This window comes from Saimiri boliviensis, chromosome X (genome assembly GCF_048565385.1).
Source record: "Saimiri boliviensis isolate mSaiBol1 chromosome X, mSaiBol1.pri, whole genome shotgun sequence".
In the NCBI taxonomy this organism is placed as follows: Eukaryota; Metazoa; Chordata; class Mammalia; order Primates; family Cebidae; genus Saimiri; species Saimiri boliviensis.
In genome coordinates this window covers 102406888-102430954 of record NC_133470.1, presented here as the reverse complement: position 1 = coordinate 102430954, position 24067 = coordinate 102406888, and the positions used below count along the sequence as shown (strand labels likewise).

Below are 24067 nucleotides of genomic sequence, written 5' to 3'. Positions count from 1 at the left end.
GATCGTGCCATTGCACTCCAGCCTGGGCTACAGAGCAAGACTCCATCTCAAAAAAACAAAAACAAACAAAGAAACAAAAACAAATAAGTAGGAGAGTAAAGGAAGAAAGAATGATAAGAATGATGAGATGGTAAGTAAACAGGGGAAGGAATAGGCAATTAGATTGGGAAATAGAGTTATGGGGAATTCCACATGAATTCCTAAAGAATATCCTGTGCAGTTGGGTGCGTGTGTGAGTGCATGTGTGTATGATAGCGATTTCAGATCTATGCGTGTGTGTTCAATCTTTAGATTTAAATAAAGAACAGGCCAAATTCCGAGTCTAACTGCCTCCTTCTCAGCAGCCACTTTATCACCCCCACGTCACATTTCCCAGCTGGAGGGCAATAATTGCATGGCCAGATCTGGCCCCATCTGGGAAACACCAGGGTCTTCATGAATCGTCATACACCATGCTGGTTGCCAAGGCATAAGGTGACCTAAGCGAAGCTTTCACACAAGCCATGTGCACAGTCATAAACTCTCAAGAGAATGTGGCAACAGTGACAGACTTGACTTACCTGCCAAATTTCCAAAGGAAAGAAGGAACTTGCTGCATCTATATTTGCCCCCAGGATTGGAAAAATGTATCTCAGTCACTGGAACTGAAGTGGGGGTGGCCTTTACCTTCATAGGAGAGTTACTCTTTATATAAATCCTGCTGATGGCCTGATATATGTGTGTGTCTTTATATAAATAGAGCTACATACTAACTTTGCCAGATTGCATCAGCTACCTGCTTAACATTTTATTCTGGTGCTTTTAAAACAACACTCTGAAAGTCAGAATAACCTGTGGCCTCTACAGCATTTCCCAGTTTGGCATTTTGTTTACAGAGCGAAAGAAACCCATGTGTGGTATTCACCCTTGAGATCATCAATGATTGAATGATACCTACAGTCATGTGTTAGAAGCCATGTCACCTTGACAGAGGTCATTCACAGGAAGAAGAGTGGGGCAGAGGGTCACATCATGGTGGTGGTAATTTTTTTTTTTTTTTTTTGAGAAAGAGTCTTGCTCTGTTTCCCAGGCTGGAGTGGCACTATCTCAGCTCACTGCAACCTCTGCCTCCCGGGTTCTAGCAATTCTCCTGCCTCAGCCTCCCGAGTAGCTGGGATTACAGGCATGTGCCACCGCGTCTGGTTATTTTTTTGCATTTTTAGTAGAGAAGGGGTTTCACCGTGTTAGAAAGGATGGTCTCGATCTCCTGACCTCATGATCCGCCCGCCTTGGCCTCCCAAAGTGCTGGGCTTATAGGCATGAGCCACCACGCACAGCCCAGTGGTAGTAATTCTTAGAGAAATCAAGCAGTGAGCTGGCCATTTGTAGTGCTTGCTGTTGCCAAGGTAGTCTTTCATTTCTTTATTCAGTAAACATATGTCAAGTATATCAGGCAGAGGGAATACAAAACACATAAAATATGTCCCTTCCCGCCAGGAATCCAGCCTTTGTCCTGAGTTCTTTCAAGGAGCCCACTGCCAAATGAGAGGCAAGCCTCTTCAGGAAGAATGTTCAGGGAGAATGAGAACACGTGGACACAGGGAGGGGAACAATACATACTGGGGCCTGTCTGGCGGCGGCGGGGGCGGGTGGAGAGCATCAGGAAAAATACCTAATGCATGCTGGGCTTAAAACCTAGGTGATGGGTTGATCAGTGCAGCAAACCACCATGGCACATGTTTACTTACATAACAAACCTGCACATCCCGCACGTGTACCCCAGAACTTAAAAAAAAAATAAAAAAGAATTTTCAAGGATTGCTGGTCAGTATGGTTGGCTAAGCTGCTGCAGGAAGCGCCTCCCCTGCCCCAAACACATTGTTTTTGAAAAATTTAAAAATGTCATAGAGAGCAAAAGCAAAAATAAACACATCGCAGTGCCAGAAATGAAGAGGGAGCTCAAAGCCACAGCAGCAACTCCACAGCCTACAGAAGGACCAAAGGTGGTCACGCGTCCTGAGTGAAGGGTTTGAATGGCAGGGTGGGAACAGGAGTGGAATCTGAGCACCTATGGAAAGTCAGCAGTGGGAAGTGCTGGCCTGTATGTGGGAATGGGGGAGAAAACACAGTTCAGAAGTGTACTGGCCACTTTGAGCTGAGAGTAGGCAGTCACATAACTCAAAGTACACAAGACTCCAAGGTAAAACAATTCCTGCCAAATAACAGTACTAACACTAGCCGAGTGCTTCACTATGTGCCAGATGCTATCCTAGGTGCTTGGCTTATATTATTTGTGTTGAAGCAGGTTTTGCCATTGCAATTAGTGGCAAAAACTGCAATAATTTGGCACCAATCTAATAACTCATTTGTAGAACAGCCCTGTTTTCCAGATACTGAAACTGAAAGAACAGAGAGATTAAATAACTTACCTAAGGTCACACAGTTACTAAGTGGCAGAGTCAGAATTCAAACCCACGTAGTATATAGCACATGAGTCTCTGTAACTATGACTCTGACGATGAATGCATAACTAGAACTTACTAAGTCCTTGAGGAAATAAACCACCATAAGACCAGTGCAACCAACGGGAGAATTCATACCTTAGGAACCACGGCTAATAGACAAATCTGAAAGGGATTTTAACATAAATATGCTGAAAATGTTCATTTTTAAAATTTTTTATTTATTTATTTTTTTGGACAGAGTCTTGTTCTGTCACCCAGGCTGGAGAGCAGTGGTGTGATCTCGGCTCACTGCAACCTCTACCTCCTGGGTATAAGCAATTCTCCTGCCTCAGCCTCCCGAGTAGCTGGGATTACCAGTGCCTGTCACCACACCTGGCTAATTTTTGTATTTTTTAGTAGAGACAAGATTTCACCGTGTTGGCCAGGCTGATCTTGAACTCCCGACCTCAGGTGATCCACCCACCTCAGCCTCCCAAAGTGCTGGGATTACAGGCATGAGCCACCATGCCTGGCCAAAAGAGATTTTAAAAAAGAATAGGAACTAGAAGGCAAGAATAGAACAGTTTGAAAAATACCGGTGAATGTGAAAAAGAATCGAAATACAGGCATTGTAATGGAAAACAGAACACTCAAAAGAGGGATTAAACAACAAACTAAACACAATTGATGAGAGGATGAGTGAATCAGAAGACAGAGTTGAGGAAATTATCCGGAATGCAGAGTAGAGGAATAAAGAGATGGAAAGAAAGGGAAGTTAATCTACATGGAGGACAGAATGAGAAATTCCAGTAAGTGTCCAGTTGGAGTTCCAGAAGGAGGGAACAGAGAGAATGAGGAAGAGGCAATATTTGAAAGATAACAGAGGATATTTTCTGGAGTTGTAGGAAACCATGAATCCTCTAACTTCCTGTCTTAGTATCAGCCTCTGGAGCCTGCAGGTCTGTAGCTAGTCCTCATGGGAGGAGTCAGCCTCTTAACTCTGCCATTGCTCTGATAATAGCTCAAGAACACCAAGTTGTTTATATAAACCAATGTTTCTCAATTTTAAAAAAAAAAAAAATTTTTCTTTTTTTGAGATGGAATCTCGCTCTGTCACCCAGGCTGGAGTGCATTGGTGTGACCTCGGCTCACTGCAACCTCCGCTTGCCTGGTTGAAGTGATTCTCCTGCCTCAGCCTCCCTATTACCTGGGACTGTAGGCACGCACCACCATGCCCAGCTAATTTTTTGTACTTTTAGTAGAGACGGGGTTTCACCATGTTGGCCAGGATGGTCTCGATCTCCTGACCTGATGATCTGCCAGCCTCGGCCTCCCAAAGTGTTGGGATTATTACAGGTGTGAGTCACTGCACCCGGCCTCAATGTTGTTTTAAAAACATTATCATTGTCTTCCTCCCAGGAGGCTTTTTGGATGTCTTTTTTTAAATTTCTTCCCCCATTAAATTTCAACCCCAAATATATACTGTATATCTGTGTATGTATTGTATGTGTACCTGCGCTTTGAGCAAGCATCGTATGGGATGTCCCCGTCACCTGGAAGGAGACTGTTCTACTTCTTTTTGCCTCTTCCTTGGCATGACTTTCTACTCGTTCTGCAAGTGTCAGGTTAAATGCCACATCCTGAGCCCCCCAGAAGAGATCAGGTCGCTATGTTATATGATCTCCTTTAAGGTGCTAACAAAAAGTATAAGTAAATAATGATCTGCGTAATTATTTATTCAGCAGGGGCCATGTCTCTCTTGCATTCTGCTGTGTCCCTGGGGCTCAGCACACTGATGGGCAGTTGGTAGATGCTCAAACAGCTGAATAAATCAATGAGAACCATGAGTGGCATTACCTGAGCAGATGACAGGCAAATCACAGCCCTGGGAGGAGGCTTGGAAAGCTATTTTAACTCTTCCCCACTTTATGGGCAGAAGTATTGTTTAACTGCTTCTGAAAGAGCAAAGTATGTGCTTTTCTTAAAACCACACTATATTCGTTGCTTTTTCCTTTAAATAGTTCATTATTTGGAAGCAAAAGTGGTCAGGAAGCAGTTGAGAATAGAGACAGACCTCTTTTTGAAAATACGTAAAAATAACATCTAAAATCATTTCCTATTTTAGAAGAGCCAGGGAAACTCCCAGCTTCAAAGAAACCCTGTAGTAAATTCTTTTGTTACGAGGAATAATGGACCAAGCAGAGTGAAGAGTCTCTTTTTACCCACCCCCCAACAAAAAAGACAGGGTGAAATTTGTTATGGTCAGTAGTGTGCTCATACCAACTCACAAGAGACAAATTAATTTTGAGAGCTGAGTTTTTAAATCCAGTCATTATTAGAAATTAAATTATATAACCTTACAATTAAATAAATTATATGAAAAACAAAGCTTGGCTGGGCATGGTGGCTCATGACTATAATCCCACACTTTAGGAGGCTGAGGTGGGAGGATCACTTGAGCCGAGGAGTTCCAGACCAGCCTGGGCGACATAAGGAGACCTCATCTCTACAAAAAAATAATGTTTAAAAAATTAGCTGGGTATGGTGGCACACACCTGTGGTCCCAGCTGAGGCAGGAGGATCATTTGAGCCCAGGAGGTCGAGGCTCCAGTGAGCTATGATCATGCCACTGCACTCCAGCCTGGGTAACAGAATGAAACCTTGTCTCAAAAAACAGAACCAAAAAAACTCACAAAGCTAATACATATGTGAAGCTCATCCTTTTCTAATTATTGTACTACACTTTCTATTATTCATGTTCTTGAGGTTACTTACATTTTTTGTATCAGTATAGTAGAAATACTATATAATGTTCTGCCACTGGGCATGTCTCCTCAACTCCATATTCAGTGACGTCAAGTTGTGTAGTCTGAAGTTGGCCATGGTAGGACTGTTTATGTCACGAAAACTAGCAAATGCTACAAAGCAGTGCTTAATCTATTGTGCTGATTGTCTTGACCAAGAGTTAAGAACTTTCTCCACAGTCTGTTTCTGCGTACCCACAAGCAAAGGATGGTTTTTATATTTTTAAAGTGTTGTTAAAAAATATGAGAATGACTATGTGACTGCAAAGCCTGACATATTTAGCCAGGCATGGTGGCTCATGCATGTAATCCCAGCACTTTGGGAAGCTGAGGCAGGAGTTCAAGACCAGTCTGGGCAACATGACAAAACCTAATCTCTGTAAAAAACACAAAAAGTAGCCAGGCATAGTGGTGCACGACTGTCATCCCAACTACTTGGTAGGCTGAGGTAGGAGAATTGCTTGAACTTGGGAGACGAAGGTTTCAATGAGCCGAGATCATACCACCATACTCCGGCATGGGTGATAAAGCGAGACCCCATCTCAAAAAAAAAAAAAAAAAAAAAAAGCCTAAAATATTTACTATCTGGCTTAACAAAATATGTTTGAAACTTAAAAACTGTGTTGTCTCTGTAGCTGTTACATTGCAAACAGCACAGAAAATTTCAGGAAATATTCTTCCAGTATTTAAAGACTATTATCTGATTTAGTGAAGAAGTCATTTGTGTCACTGATGTGAGTCAAAGAAATTTCGACATGCATTTTACTGTCTTGCTTTTGTCTTAATCGTTCATTTAAACCAATACTTATGTCAGAAGCACGCTTGTTTGTTAATTGCCACCTTAGGTTGAATATGGATACAAGAGTTAGGTAAAAATCAACTAAAGCACAAGTATGAGGGTTAATTAGCTGTAAGAAATTTACAATAATGAATATTGTATGTTTTATTATTTTTGGATTATGTGCTACGCATTTAGAATAAAGATATATGTATATATATACACACATACATAAATTTATGCTTGTGTGCGCGCTCACTTGCAGATTGTTAAGCTTTTACCAGAACACACTGGTAAGGAGGCGCATAGGTCTGTGAGGATTCCTTGAGTCTCTGAATAGGTTCATGGTCCCTTTTCTTCAGGGTGTCTGAGCAAAGTTCCTAACCTGAAAACAAACAGACATCTGAGCCATCTTAAGGCATTTGAGTTATGGCTGCAAGTTCTAACCCTCTTCATTTGATCATGGTGATGGGGGAGGCTGTCTAGTTCTTGAGGCCTTGAGCTGCCTGGGAAAGTCTTCAGGAAAAGATAACATTTCACTTTGGTGACAAATTTGTTGATTTTGCAGATAACATCCACATTTTGCCCTCGAGAAGCATTCAACAAGGACATTGGTTTTTATGTTTTTCTCTAAACAGTCATTAGTACAAATTAATAAATCTTTTTGTTGAGGGAACATTGAGCTATATTTCATCTTTGTTCCGCTAGCAGAAAAAAAAAGTTAAATGTGTTTCCTTGGGTTCAGGATATAAAGAACAAGAGACTTTGAAGTTATATGGACCTGGCGTGTGCCTCTAAGTCATCCCAAGGACACAGGACACTGGTTATGCGCATGAGCAGAGCACGTGTGAATGTGTCCTTGCTTTCCCTGTGAGTGGAATTTAGAAACCACTAGAACAGAGGTACTCAAACTTGACGGTGCCTCAGAATTACCTGGATGGCCTGTTAAAACAGATGACTGGGTCCCACTCCCAGAGTTTCTTTTGCTAGGTCCCTGGTGGGCCCACCGCCACCCATTTGCATTTCTAACTAGTTCCCCAGTGACGCTGATCCCGATGCTGTAGGTCTGGGAGCCACACTTTGAGAAGCAGCTGTCTAGGAAGAAAGCCCCAGTTTTTCACATGCCTGATTTTGATTATATTCTGCCTTGAGATGTTTCCTACAGGGTCACCTTGACAGTTCCTGGTCATCTAAGTGAGCTAGAAACTGCCCTTCTCTCATAATTCACACAACTGCCAGGCAAAAAGCTTGGCTGCTCAGAACCTGCACCATTTCAGCCTTGGGGAGCATTGGTACATTCCCATCCTTTGGGGCCTGAGTTAGCATTTCAACTCCTGTAAAGGCAGAAGACACGGTGAACCTGGCTTCGTGACCTGGCTGTCCAGAAAGGGAGCCAGAGGCCCAGAAGACGTAGTGCAAGGTGACATGCAGATGAGGACGTTGACATTTGGCACTATCGAGCTTGAGGTTTTATCTGAGGGAAGGAGTGAAAGAGGGGTGAGAAGCACTATTTCCAAGAAGGTGGAAATGATGGTGGAACTTCCTTTAAATGATAGTAGAACCTTCTTTCTCCTTGAGCCAGAGCAAGACCATAGAGAAGTAGAGCCCTAAGAGGGATAGAGAATGCAATGCAATGTCTAAAATGCCTCTACTGGTCATCTTTGGGAGGTGGGGCCATAGGAGATTTTTTCTTTCTATTTTTCTGCATTTTCTAAATTTAAAAAACTTAACATGTATATATGGTAATTACTAATTTTTAAAAACTCTCCACTATATTTCCCATATTTCCCTTTGTAAAAATGCAGCTATAACATATGCAGGTAGGTGCATAAAGTATATCAGCCTTAATTGCAAGCTTTGTGATTTTGGAGTGTGTGTGTGTGTGTGTGTGTGTGTGTGTATGTGTATGTCTGTGTGTGTTTGTGTGTGTTTGTGTGTATGTGTGTGTGTTTGTCTATGTGTGTATATGTCTGTGCTTGTGTATATCTGTGTATGTGTGTGTGTTTGTGGGTGTGTATATGTGTTTGTGTGTGTGTATATGTGTGTGCGTGTGTGTATGTGTGTGTGACATCAGAATCTAGATCAAGATAGAGAATACTTCCAGCTCCTTAGAAGGTTCTCTCTTGCCCCTGGTCATTATCCTCTAAGGATCACCACTGAGTCACTGGCCTTTACCATCGCCCATTAGTTTTGTCTATTCTCACATTTTAGAGAAAAGGAATCATACAACATATATTTTTTTGTGTGTCTGGTTTCTTTAGCTCAATCTAATGCTGATTAGATTTACCCATTTTATTGCTGATTAGAATTATATTGTACGGACCCAGCACAATGCATTTACCCATTCTTCTGTTGATGGACATTGAGGCTATTTCCACGTTTGAATTATTATGGGTAGGCCTATTTTGTTTAAAATTTAGGATGTAGCCATGGAAATGATAGATTCCCTAGTAGTAACAGCTCCCTTTGATGGAATGCCTCCTTTGTGGCACATATTTTACTTAGTTCTAATCTTTTTACCAACCCTGTGTGATGACGCCATTATTCCCCTGTCACAGGGGAGGAGACACAAGCTGAGAGAGACCGGTTGAGTTCTCTGTGAAACAGATGCTCCGACAGTTGGGAGTGCAAGAGAGTTAGCAGGAAAAACCTGTGAAAGAAAAGGGTTTGAAAGCAGGACCAGGCAAGAGGAGCCCAGAGCACAATGCAGACCTGTCAAAGTCGGTACCTGATGGGGAACTCTGGAGCAAATACTGCCTTTTAGAGGAGTATTCTGGGTGGTGGAAATGGGCTTTGTATCACCTCCTTCATCAGTCATTGGCTAGGGGCCACCTCAAGAACAGCATGACCTTGGCTCAAAAGCTGAGGCAGACCCCGAAGGAGCTAACAGCTGGAGGCTGTCAAGTAACCACACTCCTTCCAGCTGGTCAGCGGGTTCTTTCTTGACAGGGGATCCAAGCAGTGCATCTCCGTGTCTGCCATAGCAAGCGAATGCAGAATCAGGGACTCAAACCCAGATTGTCTGGTTTTCAAAGCCTATCCCCTCTTCACTCTGCCATTCTGCCTTCCCTAACTCAGGAAACCCTATAGTCAAGAGGTCAAGAATCTCCTGAAGGAATGAGTCAGGATCCTTAGGTGCTAGGTAGGGCCAAAGCTAGTGGGAGATCACGTTCCTTTTCTGTCCTGGGAAGTCCACTGCAACTGTGACGTGCTCGCTTCCCAGCAAAAGTGGGAAGGACATGTCCAGAGGAATTTCATTGCCACTTGCTGGGGGGCTACCCAAAGTGTGAAGCTGTGTGAGGAGCGAAGAAGTTGCAAGCAAGAGCATTTTTCCTTCGAGAAACAAACAAACAAAAAAAAAATGCAACCAAACCCCTCTGCTTTCTGAAATTCTGCACTCTAACTATAGCTTAAATTGAGAGTGTGCAGTCTCAGGAGGGTGAACATTGGATGACCTTCCCAGCTAAGGGGAAAGGAGAAAAGATTTTCTTAAACTCACGACAGCATGCTCGGAAAGAGGAATGGGGTCTACACTGAAGCCTAACTTTCCAGAGAAAGGAAGGATGGTTCTGCAAACATGTGTAACTTAGCCACGTGATCTCCTTCCAGCTTGAGTCATTAGACCTAATGTCAGCGACCACCATTTCCTTGGGGAGCGATCCTTTCTCTACCAAGTAGATGGAGGAATGAGAGGCTTCTTTCTTGGTGTGCTAAGCTGAGACATTGGGACTATTGTAGGCCCTCCATATCTGACCATTCTTTTCTGTCAGTTAAAAGTGCTGTGGACCAGAAATAAACCCTCACATTTATGGTCAATTTACTTTCAACAAGGGCATCAAGACAATTCAATAGGGGAAAGAATAGTCTTTTCAACAAACGGTGCTGGGACAACTGTATCGCCACACGCAAAAGAATGGAGCTGGACCTTTACCCTCCACCATGTGCAAAAATTAAATAAAAGTATACCAAAGGTCAAAGTGCGAGAGCCAAAACTATAAAACTCTTAGAAATAAACATATGTATAAATCTTAGATTTGACACCAAAAGCACAAGCAACCACGGAAAAAAAATACGTCTCTTTTTTCTTTGATGAAAGGGAGACTTCATGAAAATTAAGAGCCTTTATGCTTCAAAGCACACAATCAAAAAAGTGAAGAGACCACCCATGGAATGAGAGAAAAATTTTGGACATTATATATCACATAAGAGACTTGTATCTAGATTACATACAGAACACTTAAAACTCCATAAAGTAAAAAGATAAATAACCCAATTAAAAATGATCAAAGGATCTGAATAAACTGTATTCCACAAAAAGATACACAAATGCCCACTTGAGCACATAAAAATATGCTCGACATCAATAATTAGGGTAACACAATTCCAAATCACAGTAAGGTACCACCTCACACCTATTAGGATGGCTGTAATAAAAAACAAATACAATGGAAAATAACAAGTGATGGTGAGAATGTGGAGAAATCAGAACGCTTACACATTGCTGATGGTGTTGTAATATGCAGCTGCTTTGAAAACAGTTTGACAGTTCCTCAAAAAGTTAAACATGGACCAGGCACAGTGGCTCACACCTGTAATCCCAGCACTTTGGGAGGTCAAGGCAGTAAGATCACTCGAGGTCAGGAGTTTGAGATCAGCCTGGGCTATGCAGGGAGACCCCATCTCCACAAAAACCATTTAAAAAATAGCTGCACTCCAGCGTAAGTGACAGAATGAGACCCTGTCTCAAAAAAAAAGTTAACTGTGGAGTTACTCTATGACCCAGCAATTCCACTCCTAGGTACACACACATCCAGGGGAACTGAACACAGATCCACACAAGCACTTGTACACAAATGTTCATAGCAGCAGTATTCACAACAGGCAAAAAATGGAAACAACCCAAATGCCCATCAACTGACAAATGGCTAAACAAAACGTGGCACCGTCATATTACTCAGTCATAAAGAAGAACGAGGGCTAGTGTATACTACCATGTGGATGAACCTTGAAAACATGCTAAGTGAAAGAAGCCAGACACAAAGATCACATATGCATGATTCCATTTATGTGAGCTATTCAGAATAGGCAAATCCATAGAGATGGAAAGAGATTAGAAGTTGCCAGAGGATGGAGTGCGGAGATAATGGGAATGACTGTTTAACTGGTGCCGTTTCTTTTTGGAGTAATGACAATATTCTGGAATTAGTAATGATGGTTGCACAACTCTAGACCTAAAGTCACACACATATATCAAATGGCAGGGCTAAGATGTCAGTCCAGGCAGTCCTACTCCGGCACCCACACCCAGAGTCACTCTGTGTAGAGTTGGATGCCCAGACTTGTAATTCAGTATTCTGGATCTCGGGTAACGTGTTCTCGTTTTTTTTTTTTTTTTTTTTTTTTTTTTTTTAAGGGATGTCTATTTCCTCAGAAGGGCCTCCAAGGGCCCCGGGAAGGACTAGCGATGGGTCTAAATCTGGCCATAATGGCCAGCTCACACTTGTCTATAGGAATTTCACACAGGTGAAGCTTTGAAATGAAGGTTTCAAGGCTGAAGACAGAAAATTCTAGGACCAGGAAAGATCTCCTCCTGGCCTCTCCAAATTTCCCTGAGATCAGGGCAGGATGAGCTAAGTGTGAACACTCCAAACAAAGAGAAGCCAAGCCCTCTCCCACCTCACTCTCATCCGCCAGTGAGTAAGTACATTGTGGTCTTTAAGCAAAACCAAATGAGCAGTAGTGGCTACGCTGGGTGGCAACAGAGCAGGAAGGTCCAGCGAAAATGGGTCTGGCCTTGGAAAACGGCCTCCCAGAGGCTGCTTCCCAAGGTGGAGCCTCCCACATCGTTCCGGCCTTTGTGCTCCCCAGAAATCACCCACAGCAGGATCTGTTATGCCTGAATATCCATCCACAGGGGCAGGAGGGAGAGGTGTGTGAGTCATTAGGGGCTACCTCTTTTTGTGGCCCATCCCATCTTTCCAGGATCTTCCCCATGGTCTTCCTGGTTTCATGCAGTTCAGTTAAGCCCACCCAACATCTGTGGAGTGCCCACTCTGAGAATTCAGGGATGATTTGACTCACCTGCCCTCAAAGAGTTCATTTCCCAGTGGGACACACTTCGGAGCCAGACAGCTTGGGTTCAAATCCTGACTTCACCATTCCCTGGCTGTGTGATGTTGGGCAAGTTACTTAACCTCTGAATTTCTCAGGTCCCTCATCAATAAGGTCAAGATACTGATGTTAATATGTGTAAAGAAGGTAGAACAGCGACTTGTACATTGTAAGCTGGAGAGGAGTGTGAGCTATTATTCTCTAGGCTGAGAAATGCTGTGATTGGAGGAAATACAACATTTTGTGGGGGAGCACAGAGGAGAAGGCCAAACTCAGACAGAGGGAATCCAGGAAGGCTTTCCAACTGAGGTGATCCCGGAGGAGAGTCTTGCAGAACGGGTAGGAATTAGGAGAAAGAAGCAGTGGGGAAAGAGCCCTCGGGACGGGGGAAGAGGAAAGAGCAGTGGCAGAGCAGCTGAGAACTGCCTGATGTGAGTGAGATGCTGGGGCAGCCCGGCGTTTCTGGAGCTGGAGGCCCGCAGTAGTGGAAGACAAGGCTGAAGCAGGCGGTGGGCTTGGCGGCGAAGGGGTCTACACGCCTGGCTACTGTCCCTGAAGTCTCCTGTTTCTGCCTCTGAGTCAGGCCAGCCTGCTCTTGGCCATGGGGCTTGCCCTGGATCTCGAAAGAACCTTGGCTAGGGTTCACAGGAGGCTAGGCTGCAACCATCTCCAGGAAATGCCGAGGTGATGAGGGTGGCCCCGCATACGGCTAATGTAACTGTCACTCCAGTCTCCCCACCCCACCCCCACCCTGAGAAACACATTCTTGTCTCTGTCTCTGGAAAACATGTGTGCAAGCAAAGTTTGGCTGGGGGGCAGCTGAAACAGTTTTTTGACAACAGAAAGGCACCAACAGTCCAGCTCTTGCTACCTAGGAGCTCCCAGCCCAGCCTCCTACGTTCACCTGAAAAGTCTAACACCCCTGGGTGGTCCCATGCCACCTCAGGGACTGTCCTCCACGCATCTGTTTCCTGCTGACCTTACAGCAGAAATCCAGCAGGCAATGGGACCCGACTGCCTCATGCTTGAGGAATGCCTCCCAAGCCCCTCCTACCTCCTGCCTCCCAGCTTCCAAAACTCAACAGCTCGCCTCTTGTGGGTCAATGTTTGCAGAAAATGTTTGCAGACTTCGTATCATGCCATTTCCAGGAATAATTAGCAGTCAGGCAGTTAGTCTCTCATTCAGGTTTGGTGAACGAAAACCTCAAGAAAGTGGAGCTGGGTGGGGGTGGGGATTGGGGTGGGTGAGGTTTGGCATGTTGGCCCATCTTGCCAGCCTGCCTAGCTGGTTGAGTTCACAAGCCACTGGATTCCAGTCCCTGAGCCCACCACCAAGTAACCTGCTTTGACTGGCTTCCATGGAACAGAAGAATTGGCTGGTCATTTTGTTGTCCCATGAACACCAAGTCATGGTGTTGCCTCCAGCCCTGCCATGCAAATAAGACAAGAAGATGTCCTAGTTCATGCAACTCATACCAAGAGGTAGCAATCACGGACACATTTGCCAATTATGTCCCACTGCCTTGAGGATTTGGCCTTTGCAAACCCCCCTCCCAGATTCTTCCCTAACAAAGAACCTGCTGGTTTCAAGTTCACAGTTCCAATTCAATCACATGGTGAGCAGTTGGGGATCTTTCTGAGAAGGCTGTTATCTATAACACGCTTGGAAGTTCCTTGCATTATTCTACTGAGCCAAAGCATAGTATGATTGCCTTGTTTCTTTATTTGTTAAAAAAAATAATAATAATAACCTCATGAGGTGAAACTCCTATGACATCTTGGGTGTCAGGACTTCAACTTTTGGCTAAGACTAAGTTTCTCTCTGTGATAGCCCAGTGGTATAAGTTTTATATACAGGCCCCTGAATAAATGCAAAGGGCTTTCTGTCCTCCTAAATCACAAACTAGCTTAACAGACTGGCATGACAGAGTATTTGCAGTAAAATAATATTTAACAGATGTAATAGATGTAAAATGAAATGTACAGAAATAGATGTAAAATGTTGTAATTTGGTCCAACAAATCAATTGCACAAATATGAAACAGGAAAAATCTGGCCTAGTGGTAAAACATGTTTAAAAGGGGGGAATGGGGGGAAGCTTAGGGGTATCTAATGACAGGTCACTGTAAGTCAATGTATGATATGACCAGTTGTAACTGTCACTCCAGACTGCTATAAAGAACTATCTGAGACTGAGTAATTCATGAAGAAAAGAGGTTTAATTGACGCACAGTCCTGCAGGCTCAACAGGAAGCATGACTGGGAGGCCTCAGGAAACTTACAGTCATGGCAGAAGGTGAAGGGGAAGCAAGCACGTCTTACCATGGTAGAACAGGATAGAGAGGGAGCAACTGGGAAAGTGCCACGCACTTTTAAACCATCAGACCTCATGAGAACTCTCTCACTATCAGGACAGCAGCAAGAGGGAAATCCACCCTGTGATCCAGTCATCTCCAGCTAAGCACCTCCTCCAATTTGACGTAAGATTTGGCCAGAGACACAAATCCAAACCATATCACCAGTGAAACAAAAAGCAAAAGTAGTCCTAAGTTGCATTCATGAGTCTAGTCTTCTGAATAAAGGAGTTCTGCCCTGGCCTCATAAATCAAGCAAAACCCTCCCAAGTCATTGGGTTACATTTTATGCACCACCAACACGTGGGTAAAGGCATAGAGAGTGATAGAGCTGGGTGGAGAAAGTTCTGTTCCTTTGTTATCTACCTTCTCACTGGAATGGAAACTCCAGGAGGGCAAGGATCCCATTTGTTTCATCCACTACTGTATCCCCAGTACAAAGTGCACTGCCTACCACATAGCATAAGCTCAGTAAATCAAACTGAGAGCTCGAATAAATAAATAAATAAAAAGCATCCTTTTCAGAGCCATTCAAGAGTGCAAAACCGTCTCTGGTGGTGACGACCCTACTATTGGAATAGTCCAAGGAGAGGAAGGATAGCTATTCGGTGTGGGAACTGTGTAGGGGATTCCAGCATCATTAGATAACCTCCCAGGATCCCCTGACAAATTCCAAGGGCTTATCATAACATCCTCTGTGGGGAATGCAGGGGCTGACAGGGTGTCTCTGGTTGGTCCCAATACCCTAGCTGGCTGTGTTCTCAGAAGCCCACGAAGCCTGAGTTCTCATGTGTATACTCTATTGTGCTGTCTCTTCCCTTCTATTTTGATGCTATATGGTGTCTCTGGAGCATCATCCTGTGGTAGCTGTACTAAAATCAGGCAATACTCAGGTATGTTCCTCTTCAATGAAAATGTTGGTGCTACTAATCTAATCAGCTGCTTGGAGGCACATCCCCACTCTCTGAAGAAGAATATCCTTGATCAACATGAACCTCAATAAAAACTCATGATTCTGATGAAACAGAGCAAAAGATTCTTTCATAAGTCATGGATGTTACCCCAAAAGGGGGTTTCATTTGGAAAAACAAACAAACAAACAAACAATTCACAATATAGTAGTAAACAAGTTAGGGACTGATTATTTACTATACATAAATTGCTGCACTAACAATGCCCTATAATAGGCAACCGGCTGGTGGGTGAGAAGATTTCAGAACGGATCTGGTGTTTTTCCTCCTTATTGAATGTACTTCTAGGCACCTCTATAAATCCTGTCATTTCAGAGACGCCTTAGGCTACATAGTATTAGAGGAAACGTCTAGAGTTTGCCTCTAATAGTATATAGCCAAAGGAGTCTGGGAGTTGTCAAGGCTCAAACTCCTTATGTAAGTCACAAGAATATGGATTTCCCCCTCTGTGTCTGCTGAAGCTGAAATAGCCATTTTGGAGAATCCACTAAGTGCTGACAAGGGAAAAGGTGAGAAAGAGAGAAACATCCCAGGCTTGTGAACTTGCTGAAATTAAACTGGGTAAGCCTCTGCAGGCTGAAGTATTTTTAAAATTAAGAAAAATAGAGAGAAGGAAAAGGAAGAAGAGAGGGGAGGAGAGAAGGAGGAAGAGGAAAGAGGGAGGAAGGAGAAGGAAAGAATGGAGGGAAGGAGAGAGGGAGGGAAGGGGGAGAGAAGAAGGAAGGAAGGAAGGAAGAAGGAGGGAGGGAGGGATTGAGGAAAAGAAGGAAGGAAGAGAGGGAGGGAAGGAGGCAGGGAAGTGAGACAGAAGGGACAGAGAGAGGGACAGGGAAAAGGAAAATATGAGTGGATTTGTGTGACAGGATGAGGAATAAAATGGCTTATAATTCTGTGGCCATTTCTTTTCAGCCTAGAAACTCTATCATGTGAAAATCTCGTCACAGTCCTAATTTTTTTTTCAGAGAGGTTTAGTCAACCAAATGATTCCAAATAAGATGTGGCCATAGGATGCAGAGCCCACCCTGGTCCCCAAGCCCTGTGCCCTAATAAGGCTGTTTCAGATTGCAGCCTCCCTCACAGAGAGATGGAATTTGTTGATAGTGAGTGTCAAATACTGGAGAGATTTGTGGATGGTTAGGCTGACACTGCCTTTTGATCTCCATCTGTTGAGGGAGGAAAGGGGCTGGCCTTGCTCCCTGACATAACTTAATCCCAGAATGAGAGCCCAAAAGCTTCCAACAACCTGACCTAGGTGCTGCCAGCCATTTCTCAAATGTCCCTCACTTGCCTTCACTCTTCTGTTCATGAGAAGAAATGTGGCTATAATCTTCTGTGGGACTGGGTAGAACTGTTCACATGGTCTTTATCTATCCTGCAGATGAAAGGAAAAATGTTCAACAGATGGATATTTCAGAAGCTTACCACCCTTTCCTTTTTTGAAGCTACACATCTGTTGGGTATGATCACAACTCCCTACGGGGTCAAACATAAGACACTCTACTTGAACACCAAAATCTTGGCCCAGTAGCCACTTGGGAGCCCTTTAGGATATGGCCCTTTCATGATACTTCACAAGTTGAATGGTAAAGGAAGACACCAAGGTTGCCCAAAGCTAGCTGAAATTATGGATTGTCTCCAGAACTCTGAGATTCAGGATGACATGTTGGGGCAAAAGATTCCAAACACTGAACCTGAAAACTAATTTTCTCAGCCTTATGCCTCAAATTCTCTTGGGAATCCTGAAACAGACCTGTGGAGACACCCTTAATCTTTGCAATGCCAAGGGAGTCTCCAGCCAAAAGGCTACTCAGGAATGAAATGGAAGGTTGGGGTAAGGGCAGGGAGGTATCTATGTCTTCAGGAGATCCAAACAAGAAAAGCTCACACAGCCAATAAAAGAAGGCCCAAGTGAGAAAGGATGCAGGACAAAATAAACATGGTCCCTACAGCATTCAACCCATAACCTCAATCACATGCACCGTGACCCACGAGCATCTGTGATGCACAGAAATGGGTAATTTAGAACTGCAGAAAACAAATATCAACAGCCTCTCAAAGAGCGGTTGGCTGGGTCCTCCACTTTCCTATGGGCTATGTTGGTTTCATGTAGATGTGGCCCAAGATAGACCACACTGACTGCTTTAGTACTTCCAGGATGTGGAAGAAACTATTTTGGAGCATTCAAGGAAAACTTGAAATGAGTTCTCATTGGTTTCTCACTCCTTCCTTGTCCTGTCTTTACAGCTGGCAATACAGATCAGACCCAATCTTTCAGCAGAACAGGGAAAAAAGAACTCGACCCAAGCTGTGGTTTCACGAAAAGAACACAGGACAGGAGTTTGGGAAGAGAAAACTCATAAAGGAAAATACTCATCCTTTACTCTCTTCAGTTCTTAGCTGAGGCTCTTTGGACAAATGTAACCTTCTGGACCTCAGCTGTCCTAACCATAGTATGTGGTGAACAAGAACAGTGAACCATCTGAGGCAGAGGAGCTGAATCAGTCATCACTGAACATGTCGACCTCTGGAGTCCAGGATCAGGGCTTTGTTCTGAGTCCACAGACAGCGTCATTGTCTTTGAACTCTGCTAAAGGCTTAGCTGGCTTATAATTAAGGAGGAAAAGTAAGCTGTTACATCTGGGCAGAGCCGAACCCTGCCATCAGGCCTCTTGCCCCCTTTCCGTGCTAGAATTCTAGACCAGGCAAGTCCAAGACAGAAGTTGGTGAGACTGCCTTGTCCCCCACAGGCCTCCCCAGATATCTCTACCCATGTAGCCTCGATGGAAATCAAGTGACCTTTTTTCCCTCCTGCCATTTATGTCCCCAAAGGATGGAAGCTGGGTTAGAACTCACGGTGTGGGCAACCAGTACAGAAAATCTGAGCCCTTGAGATCCATTCTGGAGCAGAGACGGAGAGTCTGAATTCCCAGATGGACCAGGTCACAACACCATTGCTCAACCCTCTGTTGTTCTGAGCGGGGCTAGTGTAGCCCTCTTTCTGTTTCCCCCAAAGGTAGAATATGGGCTCACAGAGGCAGGAGCAAGAGGGGAGGCTGAACAAAGGAGTCTTTCTTTAGCAGAGTGACCTTCCATAAGTCACTTAACCCTTCCATGCCCCTTGCTGTCATGTGACTCAAGTCATAATTTATTGGTTACAAACATTCAGTTGCTCAATGAAAAGTCATGGAAAAAGGGTGAACTCGTACAGTCATTCTACTAAGGAAACTTTGTCCGTTCAAAGTCAGGTCACAGAGTGGCCTTTATTTTAATTAAAAAGCATCTGGAAATTGAAAAGCCTGTTTGGCCCGGGGCCTCATTGGAGAGTAACTGAGGCATGTCATCTGGCTGGGCCATCCCCTGGTTCGCTCAGTGGGGGCCGGCGAGGATGGGGGAGTGAGGCTGCCTGCTGAGGCCTGGCGCACTTTTTGTGACCGGAGCAGATAAGCTCCGCTGCACATACTGCTCCCTCCGCTGACATTATGGGGATTTCTCTTACACCTCCGGCCTCAACTCCTCCGGCAGCAGCAGGCTTCATGGCCTGTGGCTTTGCTAGCCTTCTTCTGAGGGAAGGGGGGTCTCCCACATTAAGCTTGTATTGCTCCAGAGATCATGAGAAAACCCAATACCAGGAGGTGTTCCTGCATTCCCTGACAACCAGTACTGACAGCAAAAAGATTTCTAGACAGCTTCCTGTGATTGAATTTTTATGTAGGCAGCATGCTCCCCAGTCCAGCCCTCTACAGAGTACAGAATGACTGGACAGAATGGAATGCTCATCAGATGGAAAGACACAAAATCTATTTCATTTCTGATTGTGGCTTTAATCAGGTCCATTGTCTAGTCTGGGTCTCAGTGTCCTTATTGGAGCCAATTTTATTTATGGGTTCCAAACAGCACTGATCACAGAACCTCCTATGCAGAGGTAGCACAGAATAGTGGTTAAGAGGACAGACTGACTGGGTTCAATCTGACTCTACTACTTCCTGCCTGGGTCGCCCTGGGCAAAATTACTAAGCCTCCCCGTGCCTGTTTCCTTGGCAGTAAAATCAGAATACTAAAATTATTCTTGTAAGGATAAAATGAGTTAACACATGTAAAATACTTAGAATAATAGCAGTAAATGCTATATAACTGTTTGTTACAAACTGAACTTGTTCAAAATGCAGATTTCTGGACCCTGCCCCAGGAGATTTTGATGCAGTAGGTATGGAAGGGGCCCCAGGCAATAGGGATTGTTTTAAAAGCCCTCTTGATGATTCCGATGGCCACTCACTGGATGGTCCTTAAGCTTCTGTCCAGCTGTGCACTGGAGAGAGGTTCATTCACTCAACTGATTAATTGAGGGACTACTGTGTGCCAGGCACTGTACTAGATGCTGAGGTCATAGCAGCAAATACGTCAGACATGAGCCCTGATTCAGGAAGCTAACCTTCTAGTAAGAAAAGGCAGGTAGAAAATAAGCCACCATATAAACACATAATAAATCAAACAAGTACCTGATATCATTTCAGAAAGTAAGTAATACATGTTCTGAAGAAAGTAAAAGAAAACAGGGTGACACTCAGAATTCTATCTTCATGAGGATAATCAGGGAGGCCTCTTGGAGGAGGTGACAGCAGCTGGAAAAACCCATATTATCACCTAGAGGAACAGCTAGTGCAAAGGCCTTGAGGTAGGAAAAAACTGGAAGGGTTTAAGGAACAGAAAGAAGGCCGGCCAGAGTGGCCGGAAGGTAGTGAGTAAGGGTGAGAGTGGTAGGGAATGGGGCTGAAGGGGTAGGTGGGAGTAAGATAATGGAGACCATGGCAGAGTGTTTGAATTTCATTTTAAGTGCACTGGAAAACCATCACAGGTTTTAAGCTCGGAGAGAGGGGGGTGACATGTTCTGATTTATCCTTTAAAAAGATTGATTTGGCTCTTGTGTCGCAAATAGAGTGGGGAGTCAGGGAGACCAGTTGGGAGGCTATTATAGTGGTCCAGGCAAGAGATAACAGTGGCTTAGACTGAGGGGTAGTGATGGAGATGATGAGAAGTGGTCAGATTCTGGATAGATTTTGAACACAAAGCTGACAGGATTTTCCAGTGGATTAGATGTTGGGGATAAGGGAAAGAGAGAAATCGGGAATGACTCCTCGAGCAAGGGGATGGAGACAGCGCCTCTCGCTTTGCACGAGCTGGTCTCACCGGCTATGCGCTTAGCCTGCGGCTGTGCTTCCTTCTCCACATCACAGACAGGCTGGGATTTTCGAAATGCAAATCAGGTCATGTCACTCCCCTGATCCACAGCCTCAGTCTAATGGTTTCTCATCATGCTTGGAATCAAACCAAAGTCCTTTCCATGGCTCACAACACCCTGTGTGCGCTGGTTCCTACCAAGCTCTCCAGACGCATTTCCTGCGCTCTTCTGGTCACTCTCTGTGCAACAGCCACTCTGGCCTCCTTGCTGTTTCTCAAACATGCCAAGAACGATCCTTTCTAAAGGCCTTCACACTTTCTGTTCCCTCTGCCTCTAATACCTTTCCCCAACCTTCCCATGCCTGACTCCAGTTCTCTACTTGAACATCACCTCTTCCTAGAGAATTTCCCTGAGCATTCTATCAAAAGTAACATAGCCTGTCATTTTCTATCTTCTTACCCTGCTTTCTCTTTCTTCCTAGCACTTATCACTACTTGACCTTCTATATTATGTAGTTGTCCATTTATTATCTATCTATCTATCTATCTATCTATCTATCTTCTTAAAGTATAATGTAATTTCCATGAGATCAGGGACTTTGCTTTGCTCCCCATTGTATCCCCAGCATCTGTAACATCCCTGGTGCATAATAGGAGTGGTGGGTTGAATGATGGCCCCTAAAAAGGACACGTCTGTGTCCTAATCCCAGGAACCTGCGACCATGACTTTTTTTGGAAGAAGGGTCTTTGCAGGTGATCTCAAGATGAAGTCACTGTGGATTATATAGGTGGGCTCTGAGTCAAATGACAAGTGTCCTTATAAGAGACACAGAGGGCCGGGCACGGTGGCTCACGCCTGTAATCTCAGCACTTTGGGAGGCCGAGGTGGGTGGATCACGAGGTCAAGAGAGCGAGACCATCCTGGCCAACACGGTGAAACCCCGTCTCTAGTAAAAATACAAAAAAAAATTAGCTGGGCATGGTGGCGTGCGCCTGTAGTCCCAGCTACTTGGGAGGCTGAGGCAGGAGAATTGCTTGAACCCAGGAGGCAGAGGTTGCAGTGAGCTGAGGTCGTGCCACTACACTCCAGACTCGTGCCTGGTGATGGAGTGAGACTCTGTCTCAAAAAAGAAAAAAAAAAAAAAAAAAAAAAAAAGAGACACAGAGGAGAGCCACAGGGAGAGAAGAGGAAAAGACCATGTGATGACTAACACAGAGATCTTAGTGATGCAGCCACAAGCCAGGAGTACCTGGAGCCACCAGAAGTTGGAAGAGGCCAGGAAAGATTCTCCCCTGGAGCCTCTGGAGAAACCAAGGCCTTGCTGACAGCTTGATTTGGGACTTCTGGCTTCCAGAACTGTGAAAGAATACATTTTCTGCAGTTTAGACCATACCAACTTTGTGGTCATTTGTAACAGTAGCCACAGGAAACGAATACACTAGGTGTGCAATATTGTCTAACGCAAGAAGGAATGAATGAGGGCAAGAATGAGTTGGAGAAAGGGCAGGCTCAAGAGTCAGGAGTTCAGTGTTCGACATATTGTCTCAGATGCAAGAGGGACATCGAATAGGCTGTGGATACATAAGACAGGAGAGGGCCGGAAGAGGTCAAGTCTAGAGATCCACATCTGGAAGCCATCAGCCATGGGGCTGGATGATATCACCATTGGAGACAATATAGTGGAGAGAAGAGCGCTAAAAAGAATGCTGAGGATCAAGCTGCATTTACAACGCTGTCCTACTCAGCTGTGTTCTCAGCCTGAGGTTCTGCCACCACACCTCACTGTTGGAGCAGACATTTGCCAATGTCTGAAGACATTTTTGGTTGTCACGCAACTGGGGGAGCAGGCTAGGGACGCTGCTAAACATTCTACAGTGTAATGTGTGGTAATTTGTAATGATCTGGCTCCAAAGTCAATAGTGCTAAAGTTGAGGAACCCTGGTATACAGAGACTAGCTTAAGTCTCCTAGATTCATGGAGTTTGTTTTTGAACCTGTTCTGTGCTGCACACATTTTCTTTCCCAACTCTTATTCATAAAAGAAGCAGTAAAAAGATCAAGAGGTGGAACTGTCCACCACTAATTTATTGTGTGACCTTGAGAGATTCACTTCCTTTTTTGGAGTTTGTGGGTCCGTTTGGCGGTGGCGGGTGAAGGTGAACAAGAGGGTGATTGCCTTAGCTGCTCTCTGAGCTTCTGGCTGGGCCTTAGAGTTTATATCTCTGTTCTTTCCACCATGGAGTGGTACATTCCCACTTGGTCAAGCCACTGAGCAGAGCTTTAAGGCAAAGAGCAGAGCGCAAATGGCTTCCTAGGCAGAGAATGAATTTTACAGGACAGCCTCAGTTTCAAACATGCTACCACCTCAAATCTTCAGAAGGACATGGGTACTCTTGTGTCCCAATATTGTAATTTGGGCATTTTCTTCTAACACTGACAGAGCACCAAGAGCCAGGCATTGTTCTAAGCACTTTATGTGCATCCCTTTATTTAATTGTCACAAGTACCCTAAGAAGTAGTACCACTATTATTCCCTTTTACAGATAAGGAAACTAAAGATCAGAGGTTTAGTAACTTGGCTAAGGTCATGCAGCCAGCGAATGACAGAGCTAAGAGTAAGACCCAGGTATCCTGATGGCAGAGCACACCATCGCAGCTACTCTACCACACTGGCTGTCATATCACATGCCAACATGCCCTGGAGCTGTTAAGCAGTGAAGGGAGGGAAAAGAAGAAGAGGGTCCTGCCTGAAACACTGGCCATTTCTTTGTCTATGAGGAAATATTCCAAAACGAAACGAAACTAAACACCTTCCTTCTCCAATCTGTGCGTCACTTGTGTGTAGCCTCTTGGGAAAATTACCCAGCTAAGGGTTTGGAAAATCAGTTCTATATGTGCTACATTAGCTGTAATTCTAGGCTTTTCATTTGGGTACCTTAATTAAGGCCAATATCCAAGTGTCTGTGCACTGCACTTTTAATTAGAGCAGAGCAGACATGGTGGTGCTGGGGCCATTTGAGAAGGCACTGTCCTTTCTCAGGCATCCTGGCTGTATCCTCCCTTCCTGAAGTCAGGAAGAGTCAAGCCTAATAGATAGAAAACTGCAACAGACCCAAGTGCCCAGAGAACAACCGCTTTATTGTACAAGTGAGTTCGAATCTCAAGGGGCTAAGGCTTGACCCGGATTGGGGGCAGAATTGCAATCAGGCTCATGTGACCAGGCCAGGAAGATTCTGTATGCCCAAGATCCTCATCAGAGAAAGGGCCTCATCTGTCTTTTCAGGGCCTAAAATTGTAATAGCTGCTCTTTTGTTAGGGCATCGTGGTTTTCACAGGGCCCCGGGGAAACCGGAACTCATTTTACCTACCCATATTCATCAGTGGCCCTTAACAGCGTTAAATGAATAAACTGCAATCCCCAAGCTGTCACAATACTGTATGTGATGAGATT

The 24067-nt window shown here is 44.5% G+C and overlaps 1 protein-coding gene across 1 annotated transcript in view; it reads right to left on the bottom strand.

Annotated features, from left to right (window-relative positions):
- PLAC1 (placenta enriched 1) overlaps nucleotides 1-12640 on the bottom strand; it is a 97202-nt gene extending 84562 nt beyond the window's left edge. Inside the window, exon 1 of the mRNA XM_074391857.1 lies at nucleotides 12087-12640. The gene's annotated coding sequence lies outside the window, so the exon portion shown is untranslated. The remainder of the gene's footprint in view (nucleotides 1-12086) is intronic.
- Between the last annotated feature and the right edge of the window lie 11427 nt (nucleotides 12641-24067).